The sequence below is a fragment of the Delphinus delphis genome, chromosome 8 (assembly GCF_949987515.2).
Source record: "Delphinus delphis chromosome 8, mDelDel1.2, whole genome shotgun sequence".
In the NCBI taxonomy this organism is placed as follows: domain Eukaryota; kingdom Metazoa; phylum Chordata; class Mammalia; order Artiodactyla; family Delphinidae; genus Delphinus; species Delphinus delphis.
In genome coordinates, this window is record NC_082690.1 from 87,726,809 (window position 1) to 87,745,323 (window position 18,515).

The 18,515-nt window shown below is 44.0% G+C and overlaps 1 protein-coding gene across 5 annotated transcripts in view; it reads left to right on the plus strand.

Annotated features, from left to right (window-relative positions):
* Positions 1-18,515, plus strand: part of TRIM44 (tripartite motif containing 44) — a 119,121-nt gene that overhangs the window by 89,160 nt on the left and 11,446 nt on the right. The gene's annotated exons all lie outside the window — the stretch shown is intronic.

Sequence of the window (18,515 nt, forward strand, 5' to 3'; positions counted from 1 at the left end):
TCAACTCAAGTTGTCTGTGCTTCCACTGCCATTCTTTTGTTATAGTTGTTCTTAGGTATGAAACAAACTCAAGATTTAAAAAAAATTTTCAACAATAAACAGCGTCTACTGAATGGGAACAAATTGATGCTAAACCTGTGTATTTTCCAAAACTGTTGATCTGAAATAAAACAGAAATTACAATAATAGCTGTCATTTATAAAGTATTTACCTTGTGCCAGATATAATATTAAGGCTTTTAATAAGGTGTCTTATTTAGTATTACATAGGTTTTATTAGACCCATTTTACAGATGAGGATACTAAACTCAGAGAGCAAAGTGACTTTCCCAAGGTTACCTTATCTGCTTATCTCAGAACCAGTCCTTCCCTTTTAGATGGTTATTGACACCTAGAGATTGAAGAAAGACTCCATCACGGAGACTCAGTTAGCCCACTTAAGACAGATAGGTTTACTCTTCCTTTAATCAGTGGACAGGAAAGGCCACTGGGCTCTACAGACCACCCAAGCTAGTACCTAATTAATCCAGGCGTAACAACAGGTAGGTCAGAATGATACAGACTTGGCAAGGAGTCACAGCCCAATATTTCTTTTGGTAGGAAGAATATTGGCTTTGCAGTCAGACAAACCTGAACTCCAAACATGGTTGAGCCACTGACCTCTCTGAACCTGAGTTTCCACATCTGTAAAATGGGGAATCATAGTGTCTTCTTCACAAAGATGCAGTCCAAATGGGATGAGAGACTGTATGTTAGAACCTATTATAATACATGCTCATTGAATAGTTTTTTTTTAAATACATAGTTGCTTAAAATGTCATTTTACTCTGTATTAGCAAAAGTTTCCCAGGCACCCTGAAGTGTTTTGGCCCCAGCAGGAGACTGGTTGAAAGATACAATGTTCTGTAGTTTTCCTAAGGAAGCCCCATTCTTTAGAAGCAATTTGCTTTTTATGGCCTGTTTTTCCCTCCAAGGCAGGAGGTGGGCTGATGCTTTCCCTTCTGCCCTCCCTATACTATGCCTCCCCAAAGTATTCTCTCATCTCCCTCTTGTGATTTCCTTAAGTGCTTTTAATGGTTGCTTGACACTAGAAAGATATTCCCAGCAGGCACACAGTTTGTAATCCCTGCTTGTTGCTTGATGTGAACTTGTGGCTGACCTCTGGGAAAGCAGTGGGGACTAGAGGAGGGAGCCAGGCTCTGCTCCAGCAAAGCAAAGATGATGGATCCCAGAGCAACTGGCAGGCAGCTGGAGGAGTGGCTCCAAAGATTCCTCTCACACCTTTTGCCACCTCTATCCAGTGTGGAAGTATAATCAGTAGAGGATTATGGGGCAGGTAAACTTCCACATTCTTAAACAACACCAACCCAAAACAAAATGAAAGCAAAGATAATGAACACAGGGCAGCTTGAAGTACATTTCTGCAGTGTCTGTGTTATCACTGTGAGAGGCGTGCAGTGCCCTTAGGAGTATCCTGCCTACACTGGAGCCCACCAGCCATTATCCCACCGCCTGACCCCCACCCCAGGGCGTCTAGACTGCCTCCCACTTTTTTTAACCTTCTGATTCCGACTGTCTTCACCAAGGGGAAGGTGATTGACGTACAGGAAATGGAGGAAAAATGCAAAGCCCTTATCTTCATTTCACAAGTCTTAGACACAAAACTGCTAATCTGAGTTGTGATAAGTCGCAGTACATGCCTTTGAGGGGCTGCTCGCTATCCAGAGGAGAAGAAGGCAAGCCTCACACCACGTTAATAGCACCACAAGAGATGCCTGTGGTGGTGGGGATCAATGCCAGGGACATGGATTTCACATTAAGTGCTTCGTGCCCAGTCTTGTGTGACTTTCTTGAACCTTTCAGGCGCTTTGACCCGAACCACACAGCCAGGACCGCCTTCCCGTGCCCATCATGTTCACAGCCTCCCTCCTGAATGCTTCAGTCCTTCCCACCTTGCATTCTACTTTCTAGCCTTCCTGGACCTTCTGAAGGTTGGACTTTGTAATGAATGATCCTGTTTACGGACGTGGCTCACTGCTCCAGCTGCCACTCTGCCCCTCTAGCCTTGCCTCCGTGGCAGTTTTCATGCATATTCTCTTAATTAGTTGCTTTTATCTCACCTGGTCTCACCAGCCCTCAGGATCCTGCATTTCTACCACTCCCCCATGAACAGTATAATCGCTAAGTTCCCCTGGGCCCTACAGGCAGGACCCAGACTCTGAGAGTCTGAGGGGGAATGATGAGTAGTCTCTGTAGGCTGGAGGGTCATCACACCCTCATGAAAGACGTAGACTTGAAGGCTGGTATGATCTGAGTAGGGAAAGAGAAGGGATATCGATATTCCAGGCTGGAGCAAGAGAGGTCCTTGTTACGACTTGTTAGCAGCTGTTAAAACCGTCAGTGTGAAGGAGGAGTTTAGAAGTGGAGCTGCCACAGAGATTGAAGTATTATCTGTGGATTTCAGTGCTATTACTGTTCTTTACCAGAGGAGAGGGGAGGGAGGAGTTGGAATGAAAGAGAAAAAATAAAGCCTCTGGTATGGAGTTATGTCAGATTCATGGAGTTATCCTCCTCTCCTCCTCCAGACGAGTTTTACATTCTTGTGCTAGGCCTCATCTGAGAGTCTCATTTTGACCCCTAGCAAGGTTGCCCTTTACAGCCACATGTGACCATTCATGCCATTTAAAATGAGTAAGTTGAGTGGGTGATCATATTGTCTTTCTTATAGACCAGTGGTTCCAGCCTTGGTCCCCACATCCAACCCCGTTTTCAGAGCCCATCCTCGTCAGTGGGCAAGAAGAGGCATCTGAGTACTCACCAGAATCCTTCATCCCACCAGGCTCTGAGCAGAAATCAGACTTAGATCATAACAACAATAACAAAATGGTAATTAATGTGAGGTAAAGGATGTGTTAACTAACCTTATTGTGGTAAACATTTCACAATATGCACATGTATCAGATCATCACATTATATACCTTAAATTACACCATGTGATATGTCAGTGATATCTGAGTGAAGCTGGTGAAACAAAAAAGAAATCAGCCTTCAGAGAGATTGGAGAAGCACTTTGAGAAGGAATAGAGCTTTCTCTTTCTAGCTGAACATAAAACAGGTAGTTCCATAGGCTTTTCTTAAACTCCTATATACAGAATTATCATCTTCTTTTTAACTTCTTTTTTTTCCTTTTGTATAGATTTCAGCCAAGGGCCCTAAAAATAATTTTTAGGGAGGAGTGGCTTTATAGTCTAACAGCAAATGTTTTTTAATTTAAAAATAACCCCTAAAGAAATTCTCGCATCTTTTCCCCAAAGTGGTGAGCTGAAATATTTATTTTGTTGTCATTCCCCGCCCCCGCCCCCCGCCCCTACGACCCATCTGTGCTGGGCTGGGTGAGGACCCTGTGCCGTGTTTTAAGTAGTGAGCGGGGGAGTGGGTGGGAGAAGAAAAAGGTCTATGCACTTTTGTTAACTTCTCATGCTGGTGTAGAAGAGCCATCTGATATGCTTACTGTCGTGTATAAACTTTAATTCTGATTGGGACTTTGAATGTGGAGCCTGAGAGAGGATCTAATCCAGGCAAGAAGAAGGGAACCGAGCCACATGTGGGGAAAGTTGGGTACGTGCAGGCACTGTCTTGCGCACCATTTCATGACAAGAGCGGTCCCTTGATGAGCATTTACCATGTGCCATATGCTCTTACATTCATGAAAAACCTGTGAGCCATGAACCCTGTTTTACAGATGAGGAAACTGAGGCCCGGTGGAGTAAGTTTTGTCCAGGGGGACCCAGGTAATAAGTGGAAGGACTGGATTCAAACCTTGGTTTCTCTGTGCCCTTCCTGCGCCTCTCAGTCTGAAAGCCAGGGTTGAGAGTCTGGCAGCAGGGAGCCATCTAGATTGCTGGCAGATGCCCCTCGACTACGCAGGCCTAGAGGGTGACTGGGCCTTACTCGATACCAAGGAGAACATCCCCCTGGTGGCTGGTGGGGTGTTTGGATTGTCTGCTCTGGCTGAGCCCTATTACTGGACCAGTTGAGAACAGTCGCTTTCTGGGTATTATAAATAAACCTTAATGACACCTGATTTATGTTGAGACTGAGCCATAAACAGGTTCTTCTGCAGATGCATGAAACAGGTCTGAAGTGGTAGGATTATGTCATTGGAGTGTCACAGCAGAGCTGGCTTCAGGAAAACCTAGGAGGAAGGCAGAATGTGTCTTTAATAATCTTTATCTGCTTCCCTCATTATCCTATACTTATACCCTAGTCCTGGTCCTTTAAAGAGTATTACTTCTTTTTCCCCAGCAAAACTTAACCATCCATCTTAACCCATCAGCTTCTGAGATGACAGCTGACTCACCCAGAAACTCACGTGTGCTCAAGGGGCTTACGGTGATCCCATGGCCTACTCTTGTCTTGTAATATCTACTGATTTTTAACTCTGGAGGCTAAGCCAAAAGTGCAGTACCTTAGACTAAAGGAACGACTCTGATACGGTCTTTACACTCACTGACTTATGCAGAGATCTTTTGAATGTGACAAAGGCTGGACTGCTTTCTGCATGATGCCATGTTGGGTGTATGTGATTTCCTCCATTGCCTAGGGCAGCCCTTTGAGTCAGAGCAGTGGGCTTTGTTCAGTCTTGTGATTGGGCAATGGCATGCAAACGGATGTAGACCTGTAGTGTTCAGTTCCTCTTTTCTCACTTTGCTTTGGCTCTCCCGCTTGGTCTATTCATGTGTTTTGGGTCATCTTCCTCTCTTCTGGCCAGACTAGTGCCCTCTCTCATCTGACAGCACTAACCTGGAGTCCAAGGAGAGCCTCTGGTAAGACTGGCTGAATGCACAGTGGATGTGATATTCATCTCTTTGGCTGTCTGCATTAAGCAGCCTTCCTCCCAGCAGGGGCAGATTCCTACAGTCCAGACCTGTTGCCTGTATTATAAGCTTTTGGAATATTGGGGGTGGAGATGGCTTCCTTAATTTCTTCTCCATTTCCTGGGGAGACTCATGACAAGAGCATTTACTGCAAGGGCAGGGATAGGACAGAGTAGTAAACAGGCAGGGAACCGGGGCTCTATCTGAATGGTTCCCTTACACAAACATCTCCTCTGCAGTTACACTCATCTCAGAGAAAATGTGCTGGCAGAGATGCCTGAGTTATTAACTTGGCACAAGAAACCTCCTTGTAGTTTCCTGTTTCCCTATTACAGGGCCCTCTCATGTCCCCAGCCTGGGCCTTAGACTCTTGGACAAGTGGGTCTGGCTTTGGCAAAGAGGGAGTCCTTGGCTCTGCTTGGGAGCAAGAGTCCGTTCACTCCAGACCCCCAGCATCATGCGCTGGCACCTGCATTCCTCTTATAGGCTGAGTCTCAGACTTGTGCTGATGATGTAGTCACATTTGAGCAGCCTGACGCCTGCCTTCCCCTGACACAGGATTTATTTTGAGTTACCACTGGGTGTTTGGTTTCCCCCCTTGACACATCTGTTTGTGCTGCCTTGGGTAGTGTCACACAGACCTCAGGCTGAACATCTTCAACATAGCCCTTATTCACATTATGGAGTGTTAGCAATGTGGTAGATGCCGTATGGAGCCCTGACACGCTTCTCATCTCCTGTTCTTTCCCATCCACATCCCCCCGACCCCATCTTCTTAGGAGACACTTTAAGCATGACCCATGAAGATAAGCATTAAAAGCTGCTGATGAGATACTTCTTCTCTCAGTGTGCCCGCTCCCACTTCAGCCTGAGTTTTCCACAGCTCTCTGCACGTGCCAGGCTGTTTCTCATCTTCAGGAGTTTTTTCAAGCTCTTCCTTCCACCTGACATGCCCTTCTTCTGGCTCTGTAGTCTTCCTGGAAAATACCAATCCATCTGTCAACATTAAGTGATAGTCTTTTCTGACTCCATAGGTGGAATTTACCACTTCATCTTTTGCTCATAGCACATAGGCTACATTCTTTGCCAGACTGTGAGCTCCTGTCTGATTCCCCTCTGCATGCCCCTCCCCGGCGTGTAGTAGGGGCTCTGCCACTGCGAGGTGAAAGAGGGGCAGCTGACTCAGGAGGAAGTAATATAACAACAGTTGAATTTTGGTGGAGTACTCATTACTTGTTAGTAAGTATGCTAAATATTTTGCATCCATTATCTCATTTAATACTTTTCAACTCTGAGCAGTAGACCCTGATAGTTTCTCCTTCCTGAGTTGCCCCCCAACACACACGCACCCACCGTTTTCTATCTCAGCATCCTGCTTTGTTTTCTTCATTGTGCTTTCCACTATCTGAAATTACTAATTTGTTTACTCCCTTATTAGTTGCCTTCTTTACTAGAAATTAAACTTCATGAGAACCAGACTTTGTCAGTCTGGCTCGCTACTGTAACGCCAGCACCTGTTGCAGTACCTAATATATTGTGAGTACTCGATAAACATTGGTTCACTGAGAGAGCGAATGAATGATTACCTGTGTCACAGGTAAGAGGCTGAGACTTAGGGAGGTTGAAATGCTTTGCTATAGTCAATGCAGCTCAGCGGGCTTGGGTGGGAATTCTGGTCCTTCCCCAAAGTGGGCGATCTTCGCATGCCGTGCTCCTCCGTCAGGCGCTCTCCTAGCAGGCAGGTCTTAGCGCTCCTAGGAGGAAGGTCTGCTTTCCTGCTGCACCCGCTTTCTTCCCTGAAGGTCAGCCTTCCCCAGCTTTCATTTCACCAGCTAAATCCCTTCTAGGCCAAGGCAGGTAGTGAGAGATGCTGTGTGCAGCCACCGGATGTGTCCTAAATGCCAGGTATATTGTTAAACACTCGAGGTAAAATGGTCAATGAGAAACAGACCCAGCCTCCGAGGAGTTCAAGTGGCAAAGACTGGCATTTACAATACAGCCACGTGTAGGCATGCTGAGTCTCTGAACCCCTGGAGGCTGCAAGGGCAAAGCAGGCATCTATCAGACCACCCTCATCACCGGTTCCCTGAAGGCAGACAAGGAGGCATTATCTCGACTTAATGCCAATTTTATTCTCTAGTTCAGTGCAGTGAAAATCAGCTGAGGCCTTGAAAGATATTTTCTATGCAACCTAATTAAATGAGTGAGACCTGGGTGCCTGTCACCTCAGGACAAATGAAATTGAAACTGATGTCTGACCCAGAGAGACTCCGTCCAGGGGATGGTGACTTGGCGGCAGTCATGCAAAAGGTTGCATGACTCTTGTTTGCTAGAGCTCACAAGAACTGAGGTGAGAATCGGAGGGAAATGGCTAACTTGCAGCCAGGTTGCTATAGGAAAGTCACAGACTGGCTGTGGTTGAAAAAACTGAAAACATCTGGTTGTACCTTTCTTTAAAAGACTATTGGGATCCCCCATAGCAGGGAGGTAGTTTTCTAGTACACGGTTTAGAGTTTGAGTCTGCCGAGGCCTTGGAAAAATCTTTAGCAATCACCAGAGGTTACCGTCTATGCTACTGGTAATGAGGCATTACCAGTAACCTAGCTAGATAAATGCAGCCAAGCTGGTTTCACAAGTCCCCTCGTAGCTGCCTTCACTCAACATTGAGTCCACCATCCATGGTTAAAAACAAGGACCAGGCCCTCTAGTTCCAGCTCTGCCAGCTGTGGAACTTGGGATGTTATTCATTTCTCTACTCCTCACTTCTTTCATCTGTAAAATAGAGTGGTAATGCTATTATACAGGGTTATTATTATGAAAACTGAATGTGAAAATGTTGGTGAAGTGATTAGTTCAGGGCCTAGTAAATAATAGTAGCATCCGTTTAGCGAGTACTTATAGGTATCCTTATCTTCATTTTACAGACATGGAAACTTTAGTTTAAAGAGGCCTCTCGCTCAAGGTCATACTGCTGTTGTGTACTGGAATGAGGTTTGAAGCCATGTCTCTGATTCTTAGTTGTGTGTTCCACTATCTGTCGCTACCACCACAATAACTAACACAGCTGTCCCACTCCTGGATCTGCACCTCAGCTGATGTTTCATCCAAAGGAAGGAGAGGAGCAGTGAATAAACATCCCTTTATTTCCATCTTGGCCTGGATGAGTCTCTCCCTCCATAGACCATTAGGGTGAGGGGGCGAATGGTTGAAGTCTTGGAATCCAAGACTGCCTTGAGTCAGCTGGATTGTAGAGGGCTGGAAGTTGCCAAACGTGCAGCTGTTTTATAAGGAAGGTGAGAACATTTCCTCATGGAGGTGAATTGGTTCTTCAAGTGTCCTTGCTTGGGAAGGGCTGGACATGAACTACTTATGCTTTGCCCTCAGTGACACAGCATTCCTTGTCCATCAAACACACACATCCTTTACCAGTAAGGCTTAGTCATTTGTAAGAGTAATCATCGCTTGTGATACAGCATTTAATCCACAGCTGGTCTCCCCAGTGGCTGTATGTGCCTGGTGATTGCAGTGAGAGCTGGAAAATCAGTGGAGCCTGGGCTTACTATATAGTAAGCTGTCCGTGAGATTCCTGGGCAGTATCTCTGAGACCAGCAAGTTGCCCACAGTGTGCCTGGGAAGACTTGGAATGTTTCTGGAACAATAATTCTTTCGGGGGCTGTTCTGATCATTCACTCAGAAAAACTGTTGAGGTTTTACTGGTGCCAGGCACATTATCAGGTACTAGTGATATAGCAGGGAACAAAATAGTTAAGGACCCTTACATCTCAAAACAATTTAGATAGTGATCAGTGCTGTGAAGACAATACAATAGTCTAAAGTCATAGCGCAGGGGTAGGGTGGGTGGCTGCTCTAGATTGCTTGGTCAGGGAGAGCCTCAGAGAAGGTGACGTTGGAGCTGAGACCCAAGTGTTAAGGAGCCAGCATTCCAAGCTGTGAGGGGAGAGCTTTTGAAACTTAACAGCAAATGCAAAAGCCTTAAGACAGGGACAAACTCTGCTTATTTGAGGGGCAGAGAGACAGCCAGTGTGTCTGGCAAGTGGCGTGAAATAGGTTAGAGATAGGCAGGGGCCAAATCATGTAGGGATTTGTGGGCCATGGGCTTTATTCTAAGGATATAGGAAGCCATCGAAGGATTTTTAAGTGGAGCAGTGACATAATCTGTTGCACATTTAAAAAATATTACTCTGAATGCAGTTTGAAAGCTAAACAGTAGTGAAGTAAGAATAGAAGTAGGAAAACCAGTCGGAAGTCAACTGCCTCAGTTCAAGCAAGAGATGGTGGTGGCAGTGGAGAAGAGGAATGGATAGACATAGGATAGAAGTGTGGTGGGAGTGGACGGAACTTGCTGGTGGACTCAGTGGGAGAGGGAGATGGTGCTTCTAAGGTTTTGAGCACAGTGGTTGGCACATATAAAGCACTCAATAAATTAATTATAGCTTTTGACCATTGTTATGAGCGAACGGCCTATTATCAAACACCAAGAGAACAGGCTTGAGAAGCAGTCTTGAACCCATTCACTGACAAAATGATGCCTATAGTGCATGTGTGACAGCAGGGTCAGCTCTTCTCTTTTGTTAATAAGTGAGGCTTGCAGGTATGATGGTGTTTTCAGGAACCAGAAACTCTGATTTTCAGTTAATCTCACCGCCATCAACTCCCTGTATAACTTTTAGCGTCTCTTAGCCTTGATTTCTTCATCTAACCATAAAATGTATTGAGCACTTTCTAGGTGCCCGGTACCATTCCAAGCTCTCTCTCTATATGTCCAGCACTCTCTCTATATGTCAGTCCTCATCTAATCTCCAGTAACTCTTTCAGGTAGATACTAAGTTGTCCTCCATTTCCAGGTAAGAGCACTGAACTCAAAATCCCACAGCTAGCAAATGACAAAGCTGTGACTCAAACCTAGGTGTTCCTGTCTCTTAAATGCATATTCATAACCCTCTGTGACATGAGAAGTAGGTTTTGAGAGTTGGTGTCCTTCCAATTTCTGACTTTCTACAACTTCTGGACCTCAGTTTAAGGTCACCATGGGACTCAAAACTACTAAGAACTAATAAGGGACACTTGAAAAAAAAGCCTACTGTTCATTCAGAGATTAGAGATTAATGTCAAGAGTGTATTTATTGATTGATTTTTTCTCCTCTTTGGTAACTTCTAAGATACAGTAGCTGAGGCAACAGGAAATTTGAAGTCCAGCATTTTATTAAATCTTATGTTTAAGATTTCTGTGGAGGGAAACTGCTTGAGATTTGGTTTCCATTGTTCACTTGCCAAGAAAAGATGAGGAAACTGGGTCGGGTGGAATTCCTGAAGGTGCAGGAAACAGGGAAGGTAAACCCTTGGGCTGTTTTCTGCATTTCACTCCCCTACCCCCTGGAATTGCCTGGGCCCTAATAGAGGCTTTGAGAAGGGTTCCTTTCAGCCCTCACAACAGGAGGTCGTCAGTTCTGTGAAACCCAGCAGTGGTGGGGAAGGGAAGGGAGGTTGGAGAAGACCAACAGAAAGGCAGAGAAAAGGGAAAGCTTGCAGCCCCCATGGCATTTTCCTCTTGAAGTTCAACAGGAAACCAAATAATAACATAGAAGTTATTTCAGAGAGGAGAAACAGGAGAAACACACACACACACACACACACACACACACACACTCACTCACTCACTCACTCACTCACTCACTCACTCAGACACTTTGAAACTGCCAGACATTGGCGAGGATGTGGGTAAATGTGCATTCTCATACCTGTATGAGTAATGATTGTAAATCAGTGCAAGTTGATTTCTGGAGGGCAATTTAACAGGGATATATCAAATCCTTTTAAAAATATTCAATACATAGCCTTTGCTTGGAGAAATATCTGATTCTAGGACTGCAGCAGAAAATATACAAGATGAGCCTGGAGCATTTTGTAGTGTCAGAAAGTAAAGAAGTGCTCCCCCAAAACCTCAGAACAACCCTTACATTGGTGAGGGCCTGTCAGGGGCCACAGGAGTGGACTAAAAGAGCTTCCAGAGGCCAAAGCTGAACAGTTAGAGCAACAAAATAAATCAAGTAGTATTGGATTATAACCCAGAGTGTAAAAATAAGTATCCATGAGTCCATACTGATACAAACAAATGATCAGTAAATAAATAAATGAATAAAAGACAAATCTCATGTTCAGAAGAATTTCAAATAATTTTTGTAGATACTCTACCTTCAACCAGGGGGAGCATAACTCCTCACTCCTTAGGTGTGACTTCCTTCCAGAGAGTACAGTATGTGAAGGGGGAAAAAAGTAACTTTGCAGTGGAAAAACCTTAACAAATATTACCTGAGCCAGGTAATCAAGGTCAACATCAACAGCACTAAGTCATCAATAGTATGTGCCCTTGGTACGATGTGATGAGAATGGTGCTCTACCTCTGTGATTTTTCCTTCTCGAGGCCCGTAACCATGGCCTAATCATGAGAAAAGCATCAGACAAATCCCAAATGAGGGACATTCTACAAAAATACCTGACCAATACTCCTCAAAACTGTCAAGGTCATCAAAAACAAGAAAGTCTAAGAAACAGTCAAAGCCAAGAGGAGACTAAGGAGACCTGATGACTAAATATAATGTGGTATCTCAGGTGAAACCTGGAACAGAAAAAGGACATTAGGGAAAAATTAAGGGAATCTGAATAAAATCTAGACTTCAGTTAATACTAGCATTAATACTAGTATACCAAATTTGTTGATTCATTCTAACAAATGCACTAATGTAAGATGTTAATAATAGAGGAAACTAGATATTGGAACCCTCTGTACTATCTTTGTAATTTTTACTTTGACCCAGGAGTTTTCCCATCTGGGAATTTTTTTCTTTGGAAATAATTAAGGGTGAACCTAGAGATTCACCAACGTAAATATGTGTCACAGAGGTGTAGGTTATGGTGAAAAGGTAGAAGTAATTTGTGTCCAGTAATTAGGTACGATAAATCCATACAACTCAATCATGAACCATAATCTTACAGAAATACCTTTCTTGATAAAGGTATTCGTGATTGATAGTTGAATGAAAAAATAGATTATGAAAGAGCCTGTGAAGTATATATTTTTACATATGCATAGGAGGGGTATAGATGAATATATTTCAATGTGTTAATGTTGATTATCACCAGTGGATAACACTATGGGTTTTTTTTACTTTTTATAGAAGCAATACGTGTTTGCTACAGAAAATACAGATCAGCGAAAAACAAAAAGTTGCTTTTTGAATTAAAAGAAAAAAGACTGGAACTGATTCCATTATAAATCCAGCAGTAACAGTAACAGAAGACTCAATCCTAAGGAAGGGAGTTCTGAGAGCACATGGGACACTGGCAGGCTAAGAAGCCTGCCTGTTACTTCTGTTCAAGTGTCTCCCTATCAAAGGGCCCTGCCTGAACAGGCCTGCTGGCGCCTTTCCATCCTCCATAGAAACGGGCCACCACCCCAAGTGGAGTGCAAGAGGGGCAGCCCCCTATAAAAACGGTAAACAGGTTGCAAGGTACATGGAGATCAAAACTTAGCACTGTGGTCAATGTGTGGACCTGCGGCCGCCCTGGAGCCCCAGACCTGTCTCACAGGTGCCTGTGTCGGTCTATAGGGGCAGAGGCAGCTGTGAGGGCTGAAAGACAAACCCAGTGTCTACTTCCTTCTCCTTCTGTAGTCATCCTACCCTTTTCTGGCATTTTTTCATCTTAAAGAAGAACTTGCAAGTACTTTCCAACTCATTACAACAACCCTTGGAAATAGATATTATCATCCCATTTTTCAGGTAAAAAATTGAACCTCAGAGATCTTAATCTTCAGTGGCTGTCACTTATTGTCTGGGTAACCAGGGGTCAGAAGATCAGGTTTATGTCTGTCTTCTTACACGAGTGCATTTTCATATCTGGGGGTTCTGCAGTCTGCATAAGCTGGAACTACCATTTACAAGCTGTGTACCTCAAAGAAGTCACGTAGCTTCTCTTGGCCTCACTACTCTGATCTGTAGGATGGAGATGATAATACTTATCCTAAAGCTACTGTTAGGGCTTAGTGAGATTGTGTATGTAAATTGCTTAGCACAGTGCCTGGAACATTAAGTCGGCCGTCTGTGAACAGTGGTCATACTGAAGGAGAGAAGATTCATGAGATCAAGTATAACGTGATCTAGAGAGAGAAGAGCCCTTCTCCCTGTTTCCTGTGATTTGAGAAGGAAGGCACAACAAGGGTTGGTACCACTTTAGACTTTAAGAACCACGAATTGGGAAATCACAGGAAATCATTTGCCCATAGAGCTCACTGTACTAGGGTGTGTACTAGGTATTGATCAAATAGTACGATTCATCAACCTGGCATTTAGGCCCAGCCAGAAAAAGAGGTGAAAGAACTTGGAATGTTGAGGTCAGCCTTCAGATTGAGTTGGAGAGGAATGGGGAAAGAGGGCAGTGCATAGGAAGCAAGAGAAAAAAACAGTATAAATGAGCTCTAATTAATTAGCTCAGCAAATGTGTAAGTCAGAAAGGAGCTTCGCTTTTGTCTGGTTTGAATTTTTGTAAATTTCACTTATAACGCGAGGTGTCCTAATTTCCCTGCTGGGGAAACTGGGTCCCGGAGTCACACAGCAAAGCCAGGACTAGAGCTGTGAAGTCCTCTGATGTTTTTCTCAGTTAACCCAGGATAAATGGGGAGGACATTTTACTTTATTTTGTACTTGTATCTCTTTTAAAGGTACACTTACATCTCTTAAAACTAATTTATATTAGTTCCACAGGCAGCAGCTAAATATGTAAGTTCTGATTCCTCATAGCACAGTAACCCCTCACCTTCAGCCCAGGCTACTGGGACAGGTGACATGGGAGACAAAAGTAGCAGCTCTGCTCTGTCTGGTGGAGGAGTGTTTCCGGGTCAGGGCGTTTGGCCCGTCCCCCAGCTAGGCCGATCACATTCTCACTGGAAGTGAGCAGCTGCAGCCTCAGATGGTGAATGGAGACTTCCCATTATTTCCTCATAAGACACCTATGTGGCGTCCTTTCTGGAGAATACTACATCTGTCTTTTTGCATCTCAACTGAATCTAGCCTTCCTTCCTTGTTGATACCTCTTAATTTCTCCATCCTCTTAAGTGAATAATCCTTTTTACATCAATAATGAATAAATAGCCAAGGACTCAGCGATATAAGTGATGCCAAATCAAATTAAGTTGTATTGTATTCTCAGGAAAAGAGACTAACTTGCGAGATCAGAGTGCCTACCCACCTCATTTATTAACTTCCTCTTATAAGTGTCCATCTCTGGGGACGGAAGCTGAAAAACGGAGCTGCCTATCTGTATGGACTGTCTTAAAGCTTGTCAGGCAGTGAAAACACTCCTTGATCTTAATCACTCTATGAGCATGTGCTTAGGGGCTGAATAGGACTGGGGCTTGGGGCGTGCCTCTAACAGTTCAATTTCACAGGCACAACAAGACAGAAAGGGTTGCTCATGAGGCAGCGTGCCCAACTGGCAGAGGGGACGCTGCATTCTGCTGGCTGGGCTCCTTCGTCCCATTCTGTCACCCGGACCCCTACCCCTAGGGGGTGTTAAGTGTCACATCACTCTCCCGGTCATGATTTAGGAACTCTCAGTTCCTTTAGCTACACTTTTTGTTCTTATACCCCCCAAAATAATTTAGAAAACATTATGTGCCTGCTTGCCCATTTTAAGTTAACTCCTGCAATTATATGTCAAGTTTAGATAGTTGAGAAGGATGTTAACTCTGACGTACTGCGTAGTACGAGCTTTATATACATTTTTGTCAAAACTTCGGCACTGCAGATTTAGCATATTAAATTTCCAGGCGAGATTCACTGTGTAATCTCATTGGCAAAGATGGTTTTCATGGTCAAACCATCCAGCCAAATCAGTCTTGCTTTCTGTCAGATCCAAGTCTGATTTCATTTTGTCAATTAAAGTAAACATATTAGTACACACTTCATGACAACCATCTCATTTCTGAATATGAACTCTTAGATCTGTGGGTGGACAGATAAGGGCACACAGCTTTGCCAAGAGTTTATTACCTGGATGGAATAAGGGATTATATCCTTCACTATTTCTTACCCTGTTCTCATAGGACTCCTCTTAGAAGCAAGGCATTCTAAAATTGTCCCATGGTGAGATTCGGGAGGGTGAGGGGTATGCATTTCTCTTCTGAAGTAGGAGTAAGGTGACTGTAAAAAGTGAGAGTGGCTGAAGAGAGAACTTGTAGATCACAAGCACGTTCCAGGAGAGGTCAGTTTTTTGGGGTTTTTTTTTGCGGTACGCGGGCCTCTCACTGTTGTGACCTCTCCCGTTGCGGAGCACAGGCTCCGGACGCACAGGCTCAGCGGCCATGGCTCACGGGCCCAGCCACTCTGCGGCATGTGGGATCTTCCCAGACCGGGGCACGAACCCGCGTCCCCTGCATCAGCAGGCGGACACTCAACCACTGCGCCACCAGGGAAGCCCTTAGAGAGGTCAGTTTTAACAATGAGTATGTATGGAAGGTAAGGATCTGGACATTAATTTCCTTTGAACTACCAATGACCAAATACCTCCTGGAAAATCATTAGGTACCACAAAGGTATGTGTACCTCAGTTTTAAAACCGCTGCTTTTAGACACATTAGCACTCTCAAACTGGGTCAGTCTGTGACTGAGGCCAGTTAACTGGGCTTCGCTCAGTATGTCCTCACCGGTGTTTGGCAGGGACTGACTTTTCTAGAGACCTGTCAAGTAGAAGGGTCAGAACCATGGAGTTCAGACTTTCTTTCTATTTAGTATCTGTAGGTCTGGAGTTGTCATTTTAAAAACTCTCGAAGGAAGCAAAGAAGGGCATTCCAGAAATGTAAGGACATCTGGGGATAGGAGCGCACTTGCTCTGGAATGTAACATTTCAGATGCCAGAAGAACAACGGTGAAGGAAAGTTAGGCAGGTGTTGATTCTGGATAAGAAGAAAAGCAGGTTGAAGAAGGGAGCCAACATTTTAAAGTACTTATATTGCATAAAATACATAAAACTCTCGCAATAACCCTGTAAGATATACAGTAAGTATTACCACAAGGAAACTGAGACTCAGAGGGGTTGAGCAGCTCATCCAAAGTTGCACAGCTCATTAGTGCCAGAGCGGGGATTTGAACCTAGTTTAGTTTGGTGACTTCAAAGCCATTATATAATGCTGCTTCTCTCATGGTAAATACCTACTACAGAATGGGCTATCTATCTAACACCCTTAGTTTATTCTCAAAACAACAATAACAGAACAGACACTCAAAATTTCAATATCCTCTGAGTATCACTCCAATTATAAATGTAAGTGTGAGTGATAGATGTTTCAGAGGAGGATGATAAGTGGCTGAGGTGGAAGGCTGTGTTACTTCCCTTGGAGAAAGTAGACTCCTATAGACTATTTAAGATAAAATCCTGTGAACACAGATCAGCTTATATACAGAGTGAAGAAGGGACATTCAGATGATATCTCACACTAATGATACTGTGTGACCCTCCAGGAGAGAACACACACAAGGTGAACAAAGCTGTATGCTATAGATTCAGTTACGATTTTTTCTTCTTTATTGTGGCAAAAAATTAATTAATTTCATTAATTATGAAAATGAGTATGATTTATTTGAAGATGCTATTCTGGACAAAAATATGTCCCTCTCCCTCCCTTCCCCTTTCTATCTCTCTTTCTCTCTCCCCCTCCCTCTCTCCCTCCCCCTCCCCCCTCCCGCTGTCAGCTACTAGGCTCTGAAGTCCTTGAGGGCAACTACTGTGATTTCATCTTGTTCATTGTTGTGCCTAGTGTTATGTCTAATACAGAGTAGATAGTCAAATTAACCAGTGATATGCCAGAATTCCAAGGTCTTAAGCTTTTAAACTGTGAGATGAGCTGTGTCATTCAGGCCCAAGAACAGATCTCTTTTAGGATAATAAGAAAAGATTTTATCAGTCAGGGTTTCTGATCTTTTCCCCAAGTCAACTCTGCACATCTTATAATAAGGGACCTGGCAACTCGAAAAGAAGTTAGTTTATTTATAATTTCATTATACTCAATTTTGTGGAGTTGTTGACCTCTTCGTGAATATGATGAAAATTATGGCCTCTCTCAGACAAGGAACACACAGACAAAATTTTGTGTACAACTCCAGTAGGTTCATGAACCCTTTAAACTATGCATCTCAAGTTAAGAATGCTAAATAATGAACCGCAGTTTAAGGAAGGGGCACATGCTTGTGCTAGACCTCTCATGTTTGAAGGAAAATTGACAAAAGCACGTTGAGCTCGCTTTGGCTATAATACCAAAGGGGAGACAATGGCACTGGTTCCAACGGGGTCTTGATTCTAGTGAGACGCTTTCGTGAAAGACCCTTTTTGTTCCCTTTGGGACAGATGCCACCAAGCACTGCTCCTTAACGACGGTCCACTGTCCAGCCCTTCCTAGCATGCACCCTTCATCCCGTGATCGGACAGCAGGCAGGAAAAGGGAATGGAAATAGGGCAGAGTTTGGATAGCGAGGCTTGCTGACTTGGTTCTTTTGGCTGCTGAGTGCACGTGCCTTAATTTCACGCTCCATGCCTCGAAATGTTTTGCCCTGAGCAGAAGTACTACAGGTCCGTTGTCTAGGATATTTTCCCTTAAAGGCCTTCCCAGAGGGATGCAAAAAAGCACAGATTTTTATATAGATGTAGATAATCCCTTGTGAGATAAAAAACATTTCTAGGTCATAGCAGGGCGCTGATGTACACCCCAGGCCTGTCCTCTTCCCTAACTCCTGCCTCTACCAGAGGAAGGGGGATTTACCTCCCTTCCAAGCTCCCTAACTTGCCTGCTTCAGACTTTATCCAGCCGAAACTAATCCTTAAGTTTTAAGGACGCAGGCCTTACTATGTGACCGAGGATTTTACACCTCTCAGAGCTCCACTTTCTTCATTTGCCAAATGGGGATAGTAGTAATAATAATAATAGTCCCTACATCCTAGGATTATTGTGAGAACTGATAGAAAGAATGGGTGAGGAACACTTAGCTCAGTGCCCCTGGCACACTTGATCAAGCTGGCTCTTGTTATTATTTTAAGGACAGTGGCCTCTAGAAGTAGTGGAGGAGGAGAAACTAGGCACATTTGCTGCTTTTGTCCTTCTAAGTGTCCTTGTAAGTCTTTTTCTGGCCCTGACTTTTTCTTGCCCTAGTGCTTGTATCAACAATGTTCTCTCCCAGGACCAAGCCAGGGAGGCTCTAACCCTGAGCAGCTGACGTTCTAGCCATGCTTCTGAGACTCACAACTCATTTTTTGGCCACTGAAATACTACTGATGTCTAGGATGCCCTGGTCAAGTCAGTCATGACTGACCATTCTTTCAGCTCCTTCCTTCTCTCCCTTCCTGTTTTTATTTCTCACTGTCTTTTTACAACAACTATTTATTGAACACTTCTATATGCCTGGCACAGTCCTAGTGGTAGATAAACAGTAGTCGATAAAATAGACAATATTGCTATTCTTTTATGCTCTGGTGGGGGTAGAGGGGAGAGTAAATAGCAAACAGATGATTTATAGGACATGATAAGGGCTATGAAAGAAATAAGATGGAGATGGAGAGTAACCAGGGAGCCTGA